Source organism: Puma concolor, chromosome D1 (assembly GCF_028749965.1).
Source record: "Puma concolor isolate L17-30 chromosome D1, mPumCon1.1.hap2, whole genome shotgun sequence".
NCBI classification, from domain to species: domain Eukaryota; kingdom Metazoa; phylum Chordata; class Mammalia; order Carnivora; family Felidae; genus Puma; species Puma concolor.
In genome coordinates, this window is record NC_141676.1 from 90,653,512 (window position 1) to 90,669,203 (window position 15,692).

Consider the following 15,692-nt stretch of genomic DNA (forward strand, 5'->3'; position numbering starts at 1 on the left):
CACACTACGTCCGAATCCCTACGGCAGCAAGCATCTCAGCCCCCTTCCAGCTCCCCGCCGGCCCTCGCGCCCCCGGGGAAGGCGAGCCACGCGCCCCTCGCCGCCCCCCCCCGCATTGCACGTGCGCTCCCGGGACAACAGCAGGCGAGGCCTGGGCGCGCCCCCGCCGCCCTCGGCCGCGCGCGCGCTCCGCCCGCCCTCCTCGCGCGTGCTCGTGCCCGCGGCCGCGGCGGCGCGCCTCTTCTCCCCGCTGCGGGCGTCGCGGGTGCAGGAGGAGGCGGAGCGGAGGAGGCGGAGGCTGGGCCGGCGGCGGGCTCCGGCTGGGCGCGCGCCGGCGAACGGGGCGGGGGCGGCCCGAAGGCGTCGGGGTGGGGGGCTCGGGCACCTCAGGACCGCGTCCCCGGGGCCGACTCCGCCGGGGGAGGGCGAGCGCGGTGCGTGTCGGAGGTGGGGACTCTGAGGCCGCGGCCCGGAGCCCGGCGTCCCCGCCCCCGAGCCTGACGGGGCGGCGAGGCGGGATGAGGCGCTGGCGCGGGGGGCGCCCGGCCGAGCCCCGGCGGCTGCCCTCGGCGGCTAGGCGCTAGGCTCCGTGGCGCGGGCGGTGCTCGGCGGCGGCGGCGGCGGCGAGGAGGAGGAGGAGGGCGTCGGGCCCGGCGCCCGCGGAGGGCAGACACGGAGCGGCGAGCGGGGCGCAGCGACGCCGCGGCGGCGCGGCGGGGCCGCGGGGCTCGGTAAGGCGGGGGCCGCGGGAGGGCCGGGGGCTCGGGTGACGTGGGCAGGCGCCGCAGGGAAAGCTGCGGGGGCCTTGCTTGCCTTTTTAGAATAAATTCTTTTTAAAGTAAAGGTTCCGGATCGAATGTTCTTAGAAGACCATCTCGGGTTTCCCCCGGACCCCCCCCTCCCCACGTCTCCCCCCCCCCGCCCGGACTCATTTCCCCAGCCTCCCGGGGTGGACCGCGCTTTGGGCCGACCGCCTCCCGCGCTCGAATCCCCAGTCCCCCACTCCCCCCCCCCCCCCCCCGCCCCGGCCTGGGCGGACCAGGGGTTCCGACGGATTTCTGGCCTGCTGCAGTGCTTCGCGGCTGAGGCTCAAGTCAAGCAGGAGCCGTGACTCCCAGGGAATAGCTGAGTGGGGGCTCTGGGGACACGGGCGCTCCCAGAGGAGCCGCCGCGGGAGCGTTTCCCTCCGCTGCTGCCCACGGGCGACCTCGCGGTGCCCGCCCCCCGGTGTGCGTGGGGCAGGCTGGGCGAGCCGTCTCTGCTCGCAGGGACTACCTTGGAGTCTTCCCTCTCATCTTTCTAATTGGCTGAAGTTGCCGCTACATATTGGACGAAACTGGTGACTTAGTGCCCGTCCCGAGCTCACCGTATTGGGCCTTTCTCATTTTGTTGACTTGAGTAAATATGGGAAAGGTTTTCGCAAATAGATCACAAGTATCGGTAGGGAGGGAAAGTCAAACCTGATGTAGCTTTAGTCTACTTCTGGACCCTTGATAACTTAACCTTCTGTTGCTGAAGCTTAAAGAAGGTGGAGGGGAGAAGACTCACAGCAGGATGCTTGGGATGCAGTTTAGTAGTTATCTTTTAGGAAATAGAATTTGGATAATTATAATTTTGATCTCCATGCAGAATTGCAATCTGCTTTTAAAGTGCTTGGGGCAGTGCGTGATGCTACGTGGGTAGCTGGCAGCTGAGCCACATTGCATTGTTGTCAGCATCTCTTTTATTTTCCATTCTTTCAGAGTTTTATTTGGCACAGATTTAGACCTTTCAAGTCCGTCTGAATGGGAATAACTTCTGATACACTGGTTGCTTTTCTAAACGTTGTCCATATTCATATTTATATTGGAAGAAGGAAAAGCATATGGTACTGGGGGACAGTGGCTGTTAGAGTCCAGATAATGTGCTAGTTTGAATCAGTAATAGGATTTGTTGTAATATGTTTGGGGAGTGATGGTTATAATTCTTTAGTATATTTTTCCTTATGGTGTAAATTGACATCTAACTCGGAGTCTTGTTATTTGCTCCTTGGACTTGAGAGTGAAGAAAATAGAAGCCTAACTGCTGCCACAACATGACCTCAGAGTTTTCAAGTACTCATTGGTATGAATTCTTTTCATTAGGGCTGTTCGTGAAGATGAGACATTATGGTGTTGTAATGTCCATTTACAGGAATATCTGGTATCTACTTCATTCCTAAAATTGGATATGTGGTGATTCTTTATAGAACAAGTCTCTAGAATGGGGTGAGTTTGGAACCGTGTCTTCTTCATACCATCGTCCCTATAAGCAGCCCATGGAATAAAGCAGCACTTTGGACAGAGACTTGTCCTGCCATAGCTGGCGTGGAGGCCCAGTTTACTGTATGGTCGTGCACATTGAGGTGGGCGATAAAGTGTAAGTGGGCCAGAGAGGAAATGTTAGTTGGAAGAACCTTCCCCGGTTATATAACTGTTTTGTTTTCGAGGGAGTGACTAGGAAGCAGCCAGGCAGGTTCAACTGTCGTTAGAGTCTTTGATGTTGGTTTGAATTCCAGTTGTTATGTTCCTTTTATTTTCTTTTCCCAACCCCCACATCATATTCCAGTCATCAGTTGGGTGAGACTTTAATGGCAGTACATTCATCTCCACCTCCCATTCTCTTTCTCTTATTCTGTCTTTAGATGTCTTATTCAGCAGTGTTTCCCCTTTCCCAGCTGGCCTGGGTATATTGTCTGCACAGTATATATAGATTCACTGTTGACTGTAAATGCATTTAACAAATGTCAAGGAGTAGCACCTGTTTTCTTCAGAAGACTGTGGTGGCAGAAGAAAAATGAACAAGATGAATGTTGTTCAATGTATTTTAAAGGTTGTATTATGTTGTATTTATAGATAATGGTTAATATTCTTGAGAATTTAGGATTTCACCTGTTAACATGAAACCTGATGTCCATGGAAGTAGTTAAGAGACAGCAGGCCTTGACATCAGGTCATGGTTGCAATTCTGCCGCTTAGTAGCTGTGTGGCCTGGTTCCTTCTTTGGGAAAGGTATTTACATTTCCGAGCTTGTTTTCCTTAGGTATAAAACAGAGATGAGGGGGCTCGCATTGTCTTCCTTACAGAGTTGTTGTGAAGGATGAGATGAGAGAATGTGAAACTGCTTTGTAAAATATTTTATACACGTAAGGTATTACTGTTATTATGTATAAATTTACTATTTAATTGTTTTCAGTATGTTAACATCAATTTTAGAAAATGTGCATGAGGAATGAGAATGTGTTAGATTTCTTCCACTTCCAAAATTTTGTGATTCTTTCTCATTCTTAGGAAATCCATACATAGTACCTATAGTTTTGGATTCTTTGGAAATTTTGATTATTCTGGGACAGATGTCAAGCTTATTGAGACTTAAGCTTCTTTATTTTATTTTTTTAAATGTTTATTTTGAGAGAGAGAGAGAGAGCGAGAGCAAGAGTGTGTGTGCACGGGACAGAGAGAGGGGGAATGAGATAATTCCAAGCAGACTCCTTGCTGTCAGTGCAGAGCCTGATGTGGAGCTCGATCCCACAAACCGTGAGATCATGGCCTGAGCCGAAGTCAACAGTCAGATGCTTCACTGACTGAGCCACCCAGGTGCCTAAATTCTGAAAGAAGTTACAAGTTAGGATTTGTGAGAAGGGTTGAGTAAAAAAAATATTTTATATTTGTCTGCCTCATTTATTATAGAAGTTGGCAGAATTCAGTCTGTAGGCCAAATGTGGCCCACAGTTTGTTTTTTGTATGGCCTATGAGCTAAGAATGATTTAAAAACTTTTAAATAATAGGAAAAAAATCAAAAAAGACATTTCATAATGTGTACAAGTTATATGACATTCAAATATCAGTGTCCATAAATACAGTTTTATTGGAACACAGTCTTGCTCATTTGTTTATGTATTGTGTGTGGCTACATTGGCAGTGCAACAGCAGAGTTCTTGCAGCAGAGACAGTATGGCTGGCAAAGCCTAAAATATTTATCTTCTGGCCCTTTACTGAAAAAGTTTGCCAACCCCTGATTTAGGACTTGGACATTTTTGCTTTACTTAGCATATGCCTTATTTCCTGTCATAGCATTACAGGGGTTAAGACCCCTTGAAAGACTCTAATTTCTGCTTTGGAGCCATGTAGTCTTATGTTCGAATGCCAGCTGCTATACTTACAAACTTTGATCCAGGGCAGACTAATGTCTTGGTGCCTCAGTTACCTCCTTGATTCACAGTGACACTAGAATCTGTCTTAGAAGTTGTACTGTTGATTAGATGAAGTGGCACTTGTCAGTGCTTAACACAGTATAAGCATATAGTAAGCACTCAGTGAGTTATCGATGATTATGATGGTGGTGGCTAAACACTATGCCTGAAATATCGTAGGCCACCTTTGCCCCTGTATCGTAGAGCTGTTTTCCTGGGCGGTATGCTGCTCGTTACAGAATTTTCTCCTTCACTGAAACCATTAGTTTAGTTCACGACTGATAATTGGAATAACTTGAGAAATTTCCCATATATTGTACTGTAGTTTTATTAATCACTTGCTTATTTAGATGATTAAGAATGGATGGAAAGAAAGTTCAGCTGTTTTTTGGAGATCCTGGTTTTTGACCATTCCCTGATACTGTTCTATGTTGCAAACTGAAGTTAAATACCACTTCTCATTTGGTACTGGTCTTTCTTTCTTTCTTTCTTTCTTTCTTTCTTTCTTTCTTTCTTTCTTTCTTTCTTTCTTTTCTCTCGAGAGATATGTGAGAAAAACCTATCTTAATGAGGCCACGGTGTTAGATAACTTTTCTTACATGTATACGACACTCTAAATTTTCCTTATGATTTGCATTAGCATCCCTATTAACATCCTGTTCAGAGTTGAAATAATAAAACTTAATATTTTATTCTAAAATTTTTTTAACTTTTATTTATTTTTGGGAAACAGAGAAAGACAGAACACGAGTGGGGGAGGGGCAGAGAGAGAGGGAGACACAGAGTCCCAAGCAGGCTCCAGGCTCTGAGCGGTCAGCACAGAGCCCGATGCAGGGCTCAAACCCACGAACTGCGAGAACATGACCAGAGCCAAAGTCGGACACTCAACCGACTGAGCCACCCAGGTGCCCCTTAATATTTTTTTTCTAAAGGTAGACCTAGTTTACTGTCTAGAGGCTTTGATATTAGGCTGTTTTTTGAAGTATTTGGTTTAAATTATCTTACAATTGAGAAATTGGATGTGCTTCTCAACTTCAAGTGCTGGTTTATTTAACATGAATACCAAATTAAGAGTGAGCAAATAAAGGTCATTGTTCTGACTGAGTTGAACAAAATAGAATTGGGGTCATTGTGGCTCTTGCATTCCTACAAATGTGCAGTTTCTGCCTTGAATGATGCTTAAGTGCAGTGGGATGATCCAAGGGAGATAAGGGAGGACATTAATATTCCCACACTGTCCTTGGCAGAAAAGGGGGATGGAAGCAGAGGGGCTCTCTGATAAAACTGTAGAGCAGCAGTACCTGGAAAAGTGAAGTTCAGGCTTCTGTTTGTAGCACCTCAGTATTTCCTCTTGAGGTTAACACAGAAAAAACAACCAGAGATTGACTATCTAGAGAGATGAAGTTTGAGAGCAAATATTCGCCAAGGTAGTAAAATATAAAGATCTGATAAAATAGATGCAGTTTCACAGTATTCCTGGACAAGGGGGCCTGGTATTGAAAGGAGATAAAAGGAAGGTAAAAGGAAATGAGAAATAAATAAGGTGTTTGGTTTCATTTCCCATAACAAATATGTGGACCAGAGTGTTCAGAGTAGAAGTAGAATTCTGGTTTTCAGAGAGATCTTATTATTTGACTTACAGTCATATATCCATTTAGTACCTTATTTTATCCTGTGGATTATAATGTGCATTAGTATTGGAGGTTGTAGAGGTTGGAAAGCATCGAGAGGAAAAGCATGCATGACCCGTGCATTATGGAAGTGTTATGATATGTTTATGTTGTCTCTATCAGAAAAGAAAAGCACCTTTTCCTGGGTAAGAATTCTAAAGCAGGTATTCTGTTTCTTTGCCTTTAAATAGTAAAATCTTTATTATCTGGGGTTCAGCCTTGTAATCTTGGGCAAGGCTTGATCTTCACTGTTTTTATTACTGTGTGTGTAGGATGGAAATATTACATCCTGTTCCTCTTTGGAGAGATGTGTGGTAAAAAGACATTCATTCATTCACTCACACATTCATTCATTTATTATTTCAGAGAGAGAAAGAGCGTGTGAGTGGGGGAGAGGGGCAGAGGGAAGAGAGGGCATGGAGCCCGATGTGGGGCTTGATCCCATGGCCTTGAGATCATGAGCTGAGCCAAAATCAAGAGTCAGACGCTCAACCAACTGAACCACCTGGGTGCCCCAAAAGACTTTAAGATGAGTAGCATTTTCAACAGTTTTGAAGAACGTATTATGTGAAGTTCACTATATTTCCCAGTGTATTAAACACAGACCAAAAAGTGAAGTAACCTTTAACAAAGAAGGAGATTTCAACTCGAAGTCAGAGGACTTGGGTTCTTGTCTGGCTCTGCTATAAACAGTCTGTGACTCTGGACAAGTAATTCCTGTCTCTGAACCTCATTTTCCTTATTTCTGAAGTGAGGGGTCAGACTAGGGGTCTCTCTGATAGCCTTTCTTGTTTCAAAATTCCTTGATTCTCTAATTTTTTGAAAAAATAGGACCCATTCTCTCGCACTTGCCCAGTTTGCATTGACCTACCCAAGTGAAACATGACAGTCCTTATTAGTTGCTTTATATTTGGTGGTCTTCCTGATTCAGTAGCAATGGTGGCTCCAGTAGGATGAGGGGAACCAAATCTCTTTTATCAATGAACTGAAAAGTATCCATTGAGTGCATACTATGTATTTTGCATCTTGCTAGATAAAGTGCAAAATAGATATTAAAAAAAGTGGCATTGAGTCTCTCAGGAAGTGTTCATTTCATTGGGAAGATAACTGTATCATGAAAAAGAATATTATAAAAGATTAGGCAGAAAGACAATGGGATGATCCTTGATGTGGCAATTTGAGGACTTGGGGATGTACTATTGGAGAGGATACTTTGTGGTCTTGAACATTTGTAAAATGAGTCTTGTAGACTCCCTCCAGCTCTAAAACTTGATCATCTTCTCTTTGACAGAGAAGCAACTGTTTGAATCAGCCTGTCAGGAGACAACCCATGTGAATTGCTCATTCCAGGCCAGATTTTTACGCTCATTCTGTGTAATAGCTTGATTTACTAGACGCTGGGAAAGAATTACTTAAACTTCCTGGAAATGCATTCAAGGGACAACTTTTCTTCTGAAAAGTCAAGCATGTGAGAAGTGGCAAGACACAAGGGTCCCTGCTTCTGCGGCAATAAATTTGTGCCTTGGATCTCCTTCATTTCTGCCTTCTTAAGGCCTTCACTTCTGCACTTATTTTCTTCCCTAAATTATTCTCTCCTTACTAGATCATCTCTTTTTGTATGCTGGCCTGCTTCATATTACTTGCAGTAGCAATGATTAATCATTCACCAAATGCCATTGTTTGTGGCTCCCTTTCAGTAACAGGACCCTCAAGTTTTATCTGGGCACATGACTGCCCAGCTAGACTACATTTCCTCTCTTATAGCTAGGTGTGGCCATCTGACTAGGTTTTGGCTAAATGGATGTGACCAGAAGTGATGTGTGTGATTTCTGGGTAATGGCCTTAGGAAGCTAGTTTCCTTCTACTTCCTCTTTCCCCCTTTTGCTGAGGACAGTGTGGTGCTGATGCATATTACCATTACAGGTGAGAGCAACATTTAGTGGGAGAAGGATCAATAAAATGAGTCTTTGGATGATCTCGTGGAGCAGAGCCATCTACTAGCCTTGAACTACTCATTTATCTTCGGATGGTTAAGTGAGAGAGGAATAAAATTCTATCTTGTTTGAGCCACTAATATCTTAACTGAATACATCATTTCTCTACATTACCCTCTCCTCCACCTTATGATTCATTTCAGCTGTCGCCCAATTTCTTTGATCGCTTTTCAGCAACAGTTGTTTATATTGGCTGTGTCTACTTTCTCACCACTTATTCTCTTATTTTTCTTTTTAAGTGTATTTATTTATTTTGAGAGAGAGAGAATGCAAGTGGGGAAGGGGCAGAGAGAGAAAGAATCCCAAGCAGACTTTGCATCACCAGTGCAGAGCCCAATGCAGGGCTTGAACTCACTAACTGTGAGATCCTGACCAGAGCCGAAGTCAGACGCTTAATCAACTGAGCCACCTAGGCTCCCCATATTCTCTTCTTTGGCTTGATCCATTTGAGCACTCTACTGAAATTGTTTTTTTCTCCCAGTTTTATTGAGAAATAATTGACATCATTGTATTAGTTTAGGCTTAAACTAAATACAGCATGACGTTTTGGTTTATGTATGTTGTGAAATGATTACCACAATAGGTTCAGCTAACATTCATCTCATATAGACATAATAAAAAGAAAAGAAAAAAAAAAAGCTCTCTTTTAGGAACACCTTCCCGATATATCCCACAGCAGTGTCAGCTGTTGTTGTCCTGTTTGCGTGACATCCCTAGTACTTATTTATCTTATAACTAGAAGTTTGTACTTTTTACCACCTTCCTTCAATTTCTCCTTCCCCCCCCATTCCCACCTCCAGCAACCAAAAATTTTCTCTTTCTATGAGTTTGGGGCTTTTAAATGTAATGTAGTTTTTCGAATATTTTACATATAGCTGAGATCTTAGAGTATTTGTCTTTCTCTTACTTATTTCACTTAGCATAATGCCCTTGAGGTCCATCCATGTTGTTGCCACTGGTGAGTTTCCTTGTTGTTGTTGTTGTTGTTGTTGTTTTAAATGGCTGAATAATACTGCATTGTATACATACACCACAGCTTTTTTATCCATTCATCTATTGATAGACACTTAAGTTGTTTCCATGTCTTGGTTATTATAAATAATGCTGCAGTGAATGTGGGGGTACAGATATCTTTTGCAGCTAGTGTTTTTGTTACCTTTGGATCTGTTCCCAGAAGTGGAATTGCTGGATCATATGGTAGTGCTGTTTTAGTTTTTTTGAGGATCCCACACGGTTGTTCATAGTGGCTCTCCCAGCTTGCAGTCCCACCAGCAGTGTACAAGGGCTCCCTTTTCTCCACATCCAGGCCAGCATTTGTAATCTCTTATCTATTTGATGGTGGCCGTTTGAATAGGTGTGAGGTAAGATTTCGTAGGTGTGGTTTTAATTTGCATTTCCTTAGTGACTACTGATGTTGAACATGTTCATGTACTTGTTGGCCTTTCATAGATCTTCTTTGGAGAAATGTCTGTTCAGGGGCTTTGCCCATTTTTTAACTGGGTCATTTATTTGCTTGCTTGCTATTGAGTTGTACAAGTTTTTTATGTTTTGGATATTACCCCTTATCATATATATGCTTTGTAAATATATTTTTTCATTTCTGTCTTTACTTTGATCGTTTCTTTTGCTGTGTAGAAGCTTTTTAGTTTTGTAGTCTCATTTGTTTATTTTTGATTTTGTTGCTTGTGCTTTAGATTACTATGGTGACTATAGCTTTACAGTATAGCTTGAAATTAGGAAGTGTGATACCTCCTTTTTTGTTCTTCTTTCGTAGGAGATTTCTTTGGCTCTTTGAGATCTTTTGTGGTTTCATATAAATTTCAGGGGTGTTTTGCCTGCTACTGTAAAACATGCCTTTAGAATAATGGCTTTTGGTAGTATTGATATTTTAACAGTATTCTTCCAGTCCATGGGCTACCTTTCCATTTATTTGTGTCTTTTGATTTCTTTCATCAGTGTCTTATAGTTTTCAGTGAGAGATCTTTCACCTTCTTAGTAAAATTTATGTGTAAGTATTTCATTGTTAAAAAAAACTTTTTTTAAATGTGTATTTATTTTTGAGAGAGAGAGAGAGAGACAGAGCGCAAGCAGGGGAGGGCCAGAGAGAGGGAGAGACACAGAATCTGAAGCAGGCTGTGGGCTCAGAGCTGTCAGCACAGAGCCCGATGTGGCACTTGAACTTGAGAACCATGAGATTATGACCTGAGCCTAAGTCAGACACTTAAACCGACTGAGCCACCCAGGTGCCCCAGTACTTTATTGTTTTGGTGTTATTATAAGTGGAATTGATTTATTTCTTTTTCAGAAATTTTGTTGTTAGTGTATAGAAAAGCTACTGATTTTTGTCTAATGACTTTGTATCCTGCAACTTTACTGAATTCGTTGATTAGATCTAATGGTTTTTGATTAAGTCTAGAGATAACTTCTTCCTTTCCAATTCTGATACCTTGTTTTCTTTTTCTTGCCTGATAGCTCTAGCCAGCACTTCCAGTATGAGGTTAACTGTAGGTGTGTCATGTATGGCCTTTATTATGTTGAGATATGTTCCTTCTTTTGTAGAACAGAGGAATTTACCTCTCTTTTTGTGAGGAGGCACATGACAAGAGTAAGCAGACAGCAGGGACTTTTAAGACAGAAAGGTTATCTCAGGTTAAGCTTTCTTTGACTTTGCCTTATGTTTCTTACCAGTTGTCTCTGCATACTTCATAAGCTCCATGTTCATAGGGTTATTGAATATTGCAGTTACATAGGCTTCTAGGGAAAATGTGGTCTTGGCCTTCTCCAAAATTAGAATTCCTTGGAAAATAATCATCTGCCCTCTACTTCTGTGTTTGTAGTGTCTGAAAACTCAGTTATATGACTGCCCAACTCTTTTTTTTTTTTTTAATTTTTTTTTTCAACGTTTTTTATTTATTTTTGGGACAGAGAGAGACAGAGCATGAACGGGGGAGGGGCAGAGAGAGAGGGAGACACAGAATCGGAAACAGGCTCCAGGCTCCAAGTCATCAGCCGAGAGCCTGACGCGGGGCTCGAACCCACGGACCGCGAGATCGTGACCTGGCTGAAGTCGGAAGCTTAACCGACTGCGCCACTCAGGCGCCCCTGCCCAACTCTTTTTAAAAAGAGTTTTTCTTGTTTAAAAATTACTCATTATGTTAAAATGGAATGTACGTCCTTGCATTTTCAACACAACACAGATCTGCTTTATTTTTCACATGATAGCTCTTTAGCTGTCATGTGAAAAATGGCTGGTTCTTTTATCTTCCCACCAGCATTTTCTCTTTCCAGGCTAAATGTACTACTTTTTTTCAACTATTCCTCATATGACAAGGGATTCATATTCTCTTCCAGGCCCATCCCTAACATTTCTGGGACTCATGGCAAGAATCCAAAAGAAAGTCCATATGCCATATGTCTAAAAATTTACAAGTTACAAATCGAGCTTGCTGATAAAGATGTTCTGTTGCCTACCTTTATAAATAAAACTTCATAATGACCTAAAATCAGAGTCAAACAGGGAATTCTCGGACTCCTCTGTGTTTCACTCTATAACATACTGAAGTGTAAAGAATGAACTTCTAACCTGACCTCCTCTTTTCATCCCAGGCTCCTTGCATGAGGGACTTTGTACTTGCACATGTGTGGACTTACAGCCTATACATCACCACATACCTTACACACAGCAACTTTTTTTCTTTAAAGTTTATTTATTTATTTATAGTAATCTCTACACCCAATGTGGACTCAAACTCAAGACCCCATGATCGAGAGTCACATGCTCTCCCAACTGAGCCAGCCAGGCGCCCCACATAGCAACCTTTTGACCATCTCTTGGGCCTGGGGCTGTAAATACTAATAGTCGAATCATCTGCCCTTGGGAGGACCAACTTGGAGAAGAGGCCTGAGCAGACCACTAAATAGGAGATTCTGGGGTCCTGGGTAAGAGGAGGCTGGGGTGTGTCGGCTTCAGTTGTGTATACTTTTAGGCCCTGAGTGTAACTGGCCTCATGGTCAAGGGTGTGGCCAGCAGGAGGCCAGTGCATGGCCCTCCAAGGCCTAGAATGGGGGTTCTGATTTCTTAGGTCCAAGGTAGTACTGTTCTATCACAGTCCCACTTTGGTCTTTATTGTTTGCCACAGCTGGCTATTGTGGAAAGTGTTACATTCCCTCTTAACAGTGCTCCACATTAGACGTGTTGTTTTAATTAGAACTTCTTAACCAGTGTGCCAGACAGTGCTTTGGATCTGTTACAGATGGGCCAGACAGACTGATTTCCTGAATCCTTACAGAGGATGATCAGTGACAGAGTGGTAAGGGCTTCTAGGCTGATCATTATTGGCTACTAGCAGCATGGCCCATTTGTCTCAGTAGTCTGTACTGGTCCTATCGTTTCCTGTACGTGTCATAAGTGAAAAAGATTGGGAAACCCTGCTCTAGACTGATGGGTGGTAACTATGCAGGTCTCATAGTATAAAGTGTTTTGCATATAGCTTTAACATTTTTTATAACATTATTTGGTTTGCTTGACAATGTTGGAGGTGTCACAGTAGGTTTGTACCTTTCTTATTAAGGAGGCTGTAGATGTAGGTTACATGGCTTAATCTAGCCACATATTCTCAGTCAAGTAGGGCGTCGAAAATAGGACTCCATTCTTCTGACTCTTATTTTGGCATATCCTCTCTACTAACCCAAATTGGCTTTAATCTATTTTTTTTGGACAGCCTATCACTTCTGGTTCATTTAGGGCATGCAGGCAATTACATTCTTTTAGAGTTTTTCTATTCCAACTTCTGTTAGGTCGTCTGCCTTTGTTGATACTTTTTAACCTAAAGACTGTTTTACATTTAATCCCATGAAGAAGTAGTTTTTTTGTTTGTTTGTTTTTTGTTTTTCCTTTGGCTATTTAATTGATCACATCATTTTGAACCTTGATTCTCTGTATTCATTTTGATAGCTCTTGTCCCTAATTAGTGTCATATTTATGGCTGACTCTTGGACCACATGGGTTTGAACTGTGCAGGTCCACTTACGTGCAGATTTAAAAAATAAATACAGTGCAATACTGTGAACATATTTTTCTTAGGATTTTCTTAATAACATTTTTTCAAGTTTATTAGAAGAATACACCATATAATACATATAACACACGAAATGTATATTAATTGACTCTGTGGTATTGGTAAGACTTCTGGTCAGTAGTAGGACATTAGCAGTTAAGTTTTTGGGGAGTCAAAAGTTGTATCTAATCAAAAGTTAAGGCACCCTTAACTCCTGCATTGTTCAAGGGTCAGCTGCAGTTACTATAGTGATATTTGTTCAGAAGGGTTGCCATGAGTTGTTTATAAAAGGTTAGATTACATTAAGGCAGGAAAATGTACAGTGCATCTTAGAAATATTTCTTTCATTAAGCAGTTATGATAAAAAAAGTGCTAGCACTTAAAACTAAATTTATTACTCTTTTTATTTAGTACCTATTTTGTATTGATCTTTACAAAAGTTATTTTAATCTTAAAAAACCGTGGCCATTTGCTCAGGTTACCCAATGAAATGGTGGATTGATTCAGAATTCAAGTCTAGGTGTGCTTGACCTCAAAGTTTTCTTCAGTGCTACTCTATGTGTATTGGGAAATGACTTCTAAACATTTAATTCGGGCTGGGAAAGGGATGTTTCCCAGATTTATACTCTTTGTTTTTTTAAAGATTTTATTTTTATTTTTTTAAAGATTTTGTTTTGAATATTAGAGGTTTACTTAAAGTGGTAGATTCTTAGAGACCACAAGTTGGTAGAGAGAGAGAGAGGATCTTGAGGAGGCTCCACGCCCAGTGCAGAGCCTGATGTGGGGCTTGATCCCATGATGGTGAGATCATGACCTGCACTGAAATCAGGAGTCAGATGCTTAACTGACTGGGTCACCCAGGTGCCCCTAAAGATTTTATTTTATTTTATTAAAAAAATTTTTTTTTGGGGCGCCTGGGTGGCGCAGTCAGTTAAGCGGCCGACTTCAGCCAGGTCACGATCTAGCGGTCCGTGAGTTCGAGCCCCGTGTCGGGCTCTGGGCTGATGGCTCAGAGCCTGGAGCCTGTTTCTGATTCTGTGTGTCTCCCTCTCTCTCTGCCCCTCCCCCGTTCATGCTCTGTCTCTCTCTGTCCCCAAAAAATAAATAAACATTAAAAAAAAAAAATTAAAAAAAAATTTTTTTTAACATTTATTCGTTTTTTTGAGAGAGAGTGGGGGAGGGGAGCACACATACACAATCCAAAGCAGGCTCCAGCCTCTGAGCTGTCAGCACAGAGCCCAATGTGAGTCTCGAACTCACGAACCATGAGATCGTGACCTGAGCCAAAGTTGGCTGCGTGACCGACTGAGCCACCCAGGCACCCCTAAAGATTTTATTTTTTAAATGATCTCTCCACCCAATGTGGGGCTCAGACTTACAACCCCGAGATCAAGAATTATATGCTCCATGGGCCGAGCTAGTCAGGTGCCCCCCAGATTTATGTTTTTATATTTAGAATAACTAATTCTCTAATGTTACTCATGCACATATTCTCTCCTCACCCTAAGAATTATCTGGTCTAAATGTCAATAGTGCTGAGGTTAAGAAATCATGCTCTAAGTGTTTTAAGTAGTCCAGGTTTTACTTTGAATATGTAGGTGCTTTTGTATTCAGCTGACTATTATGATGATAGGTATTAGGATGTATGAGTGATACAAAGCTCCTTCTGCCTCCACAGTCCATATTCTTTTTCTCTTTTAAAACGTTTACTTTTGAGAGAGAGAGAGAGAGCACAAGCAAGGGAAGGGCAGAGAGAGAGGAGGACAGAAGATCCTAAGCGGGCTCTGTGCTGACAACAGTGAGCCCAATGTGGGGGTTGAACCCCCAATCCTGAGATCATGACCTGAGCCAAAGTTGGATGCTCAACCAACTGAGCCACCCAGACGCCCTCACAGCCTATTTTCTTAATCTGTCTGCCTCCCTACTTGGAAGCAGGTGGTCAGTGAGAGGAGAGCATGATGTTTATCCATTTCAGTTCTAGAAAATCTGAGATTTAATCTAAAAGGCTTTTCTGAGTGGTGAAGGTTAGATTTTTTTTTTTTTTTTTTTATGTTTTAATGCTTATTTCTGTTAGAACTTTTGATGGGGGAAGAAAAAAGCTTGTGAAGAAGCATGAGCAACTAAGCTGACTTTTGTGTACTAACTCACTAGCCAGGATAATTTTTGAGGAGTTGTATTTGTGGCTTAATGCACACATTTGAAGGAATGGTTGCTTGGCATTCTGATATAAGTACTGTCTTTTTGCTGGGTTTTGAGTTTCAAGATATGACCAGAATGTCCCATAGCACTTTTCCCAGTTTCTTCACAGTAACTTTCCCAGACTTGAGTTTGTGTTCCTTTGATCTAGATTGCTGATCCCACCTCCTTACACTTGAATTTCATTGTATACCTCTCACCAACCAGGAATAAGAGGTTCCCTATGCCTACTGGACTAGTATACTACTCTTGCTTGTTTTTCAAGGAGCTCTTCTTTATAATCCTCAGTTCAGGATTTGGTTTCACTCAGTGGTAAATATCTGTCTTATGTTATCAACTGCCAACATTATTTAAGTATTATTGACATGCCAGGAGCTATTCCTAAGCCCCTTGCATGTATTACTGGTTTAATCATCACAGTTGCCTCATGAACTAGTTACTCATACTAATTTTTTTATTGTAAAATTTACATAACAAAATTTGCCATCCTAACCATTTTTAGATGCTCAGTTCAGTAGTGTTAAGTATATTCTCATTGTGAAACAGATCTCCAAAACTTTTACCT

The 15,692-nt window shown here is 42.3% G+C and overlaps 1 protein-coding gene across 1 annotated transcript in view; it reads left to right on the forward strand.

The window, feature by feature from the left end:
* The first annotated feature begins 426 nt into the window (after nt 1–426).
* Nucleotides 427–15,692, forward strand: part of ARHGAP32 (Rho GTPase activating protein 32) — a 306,604-nt gene continuing 291,338 nt past the window's right edge. Inside the window, exon 1 of the mRNA XM_086678673.1 lies at nt 427–731. The gene's annotated coding sequence lies outside the window, so the exon portion shown is untranslated. The remainder of the gene's footprint in view (nt 732–15,692) is intronic.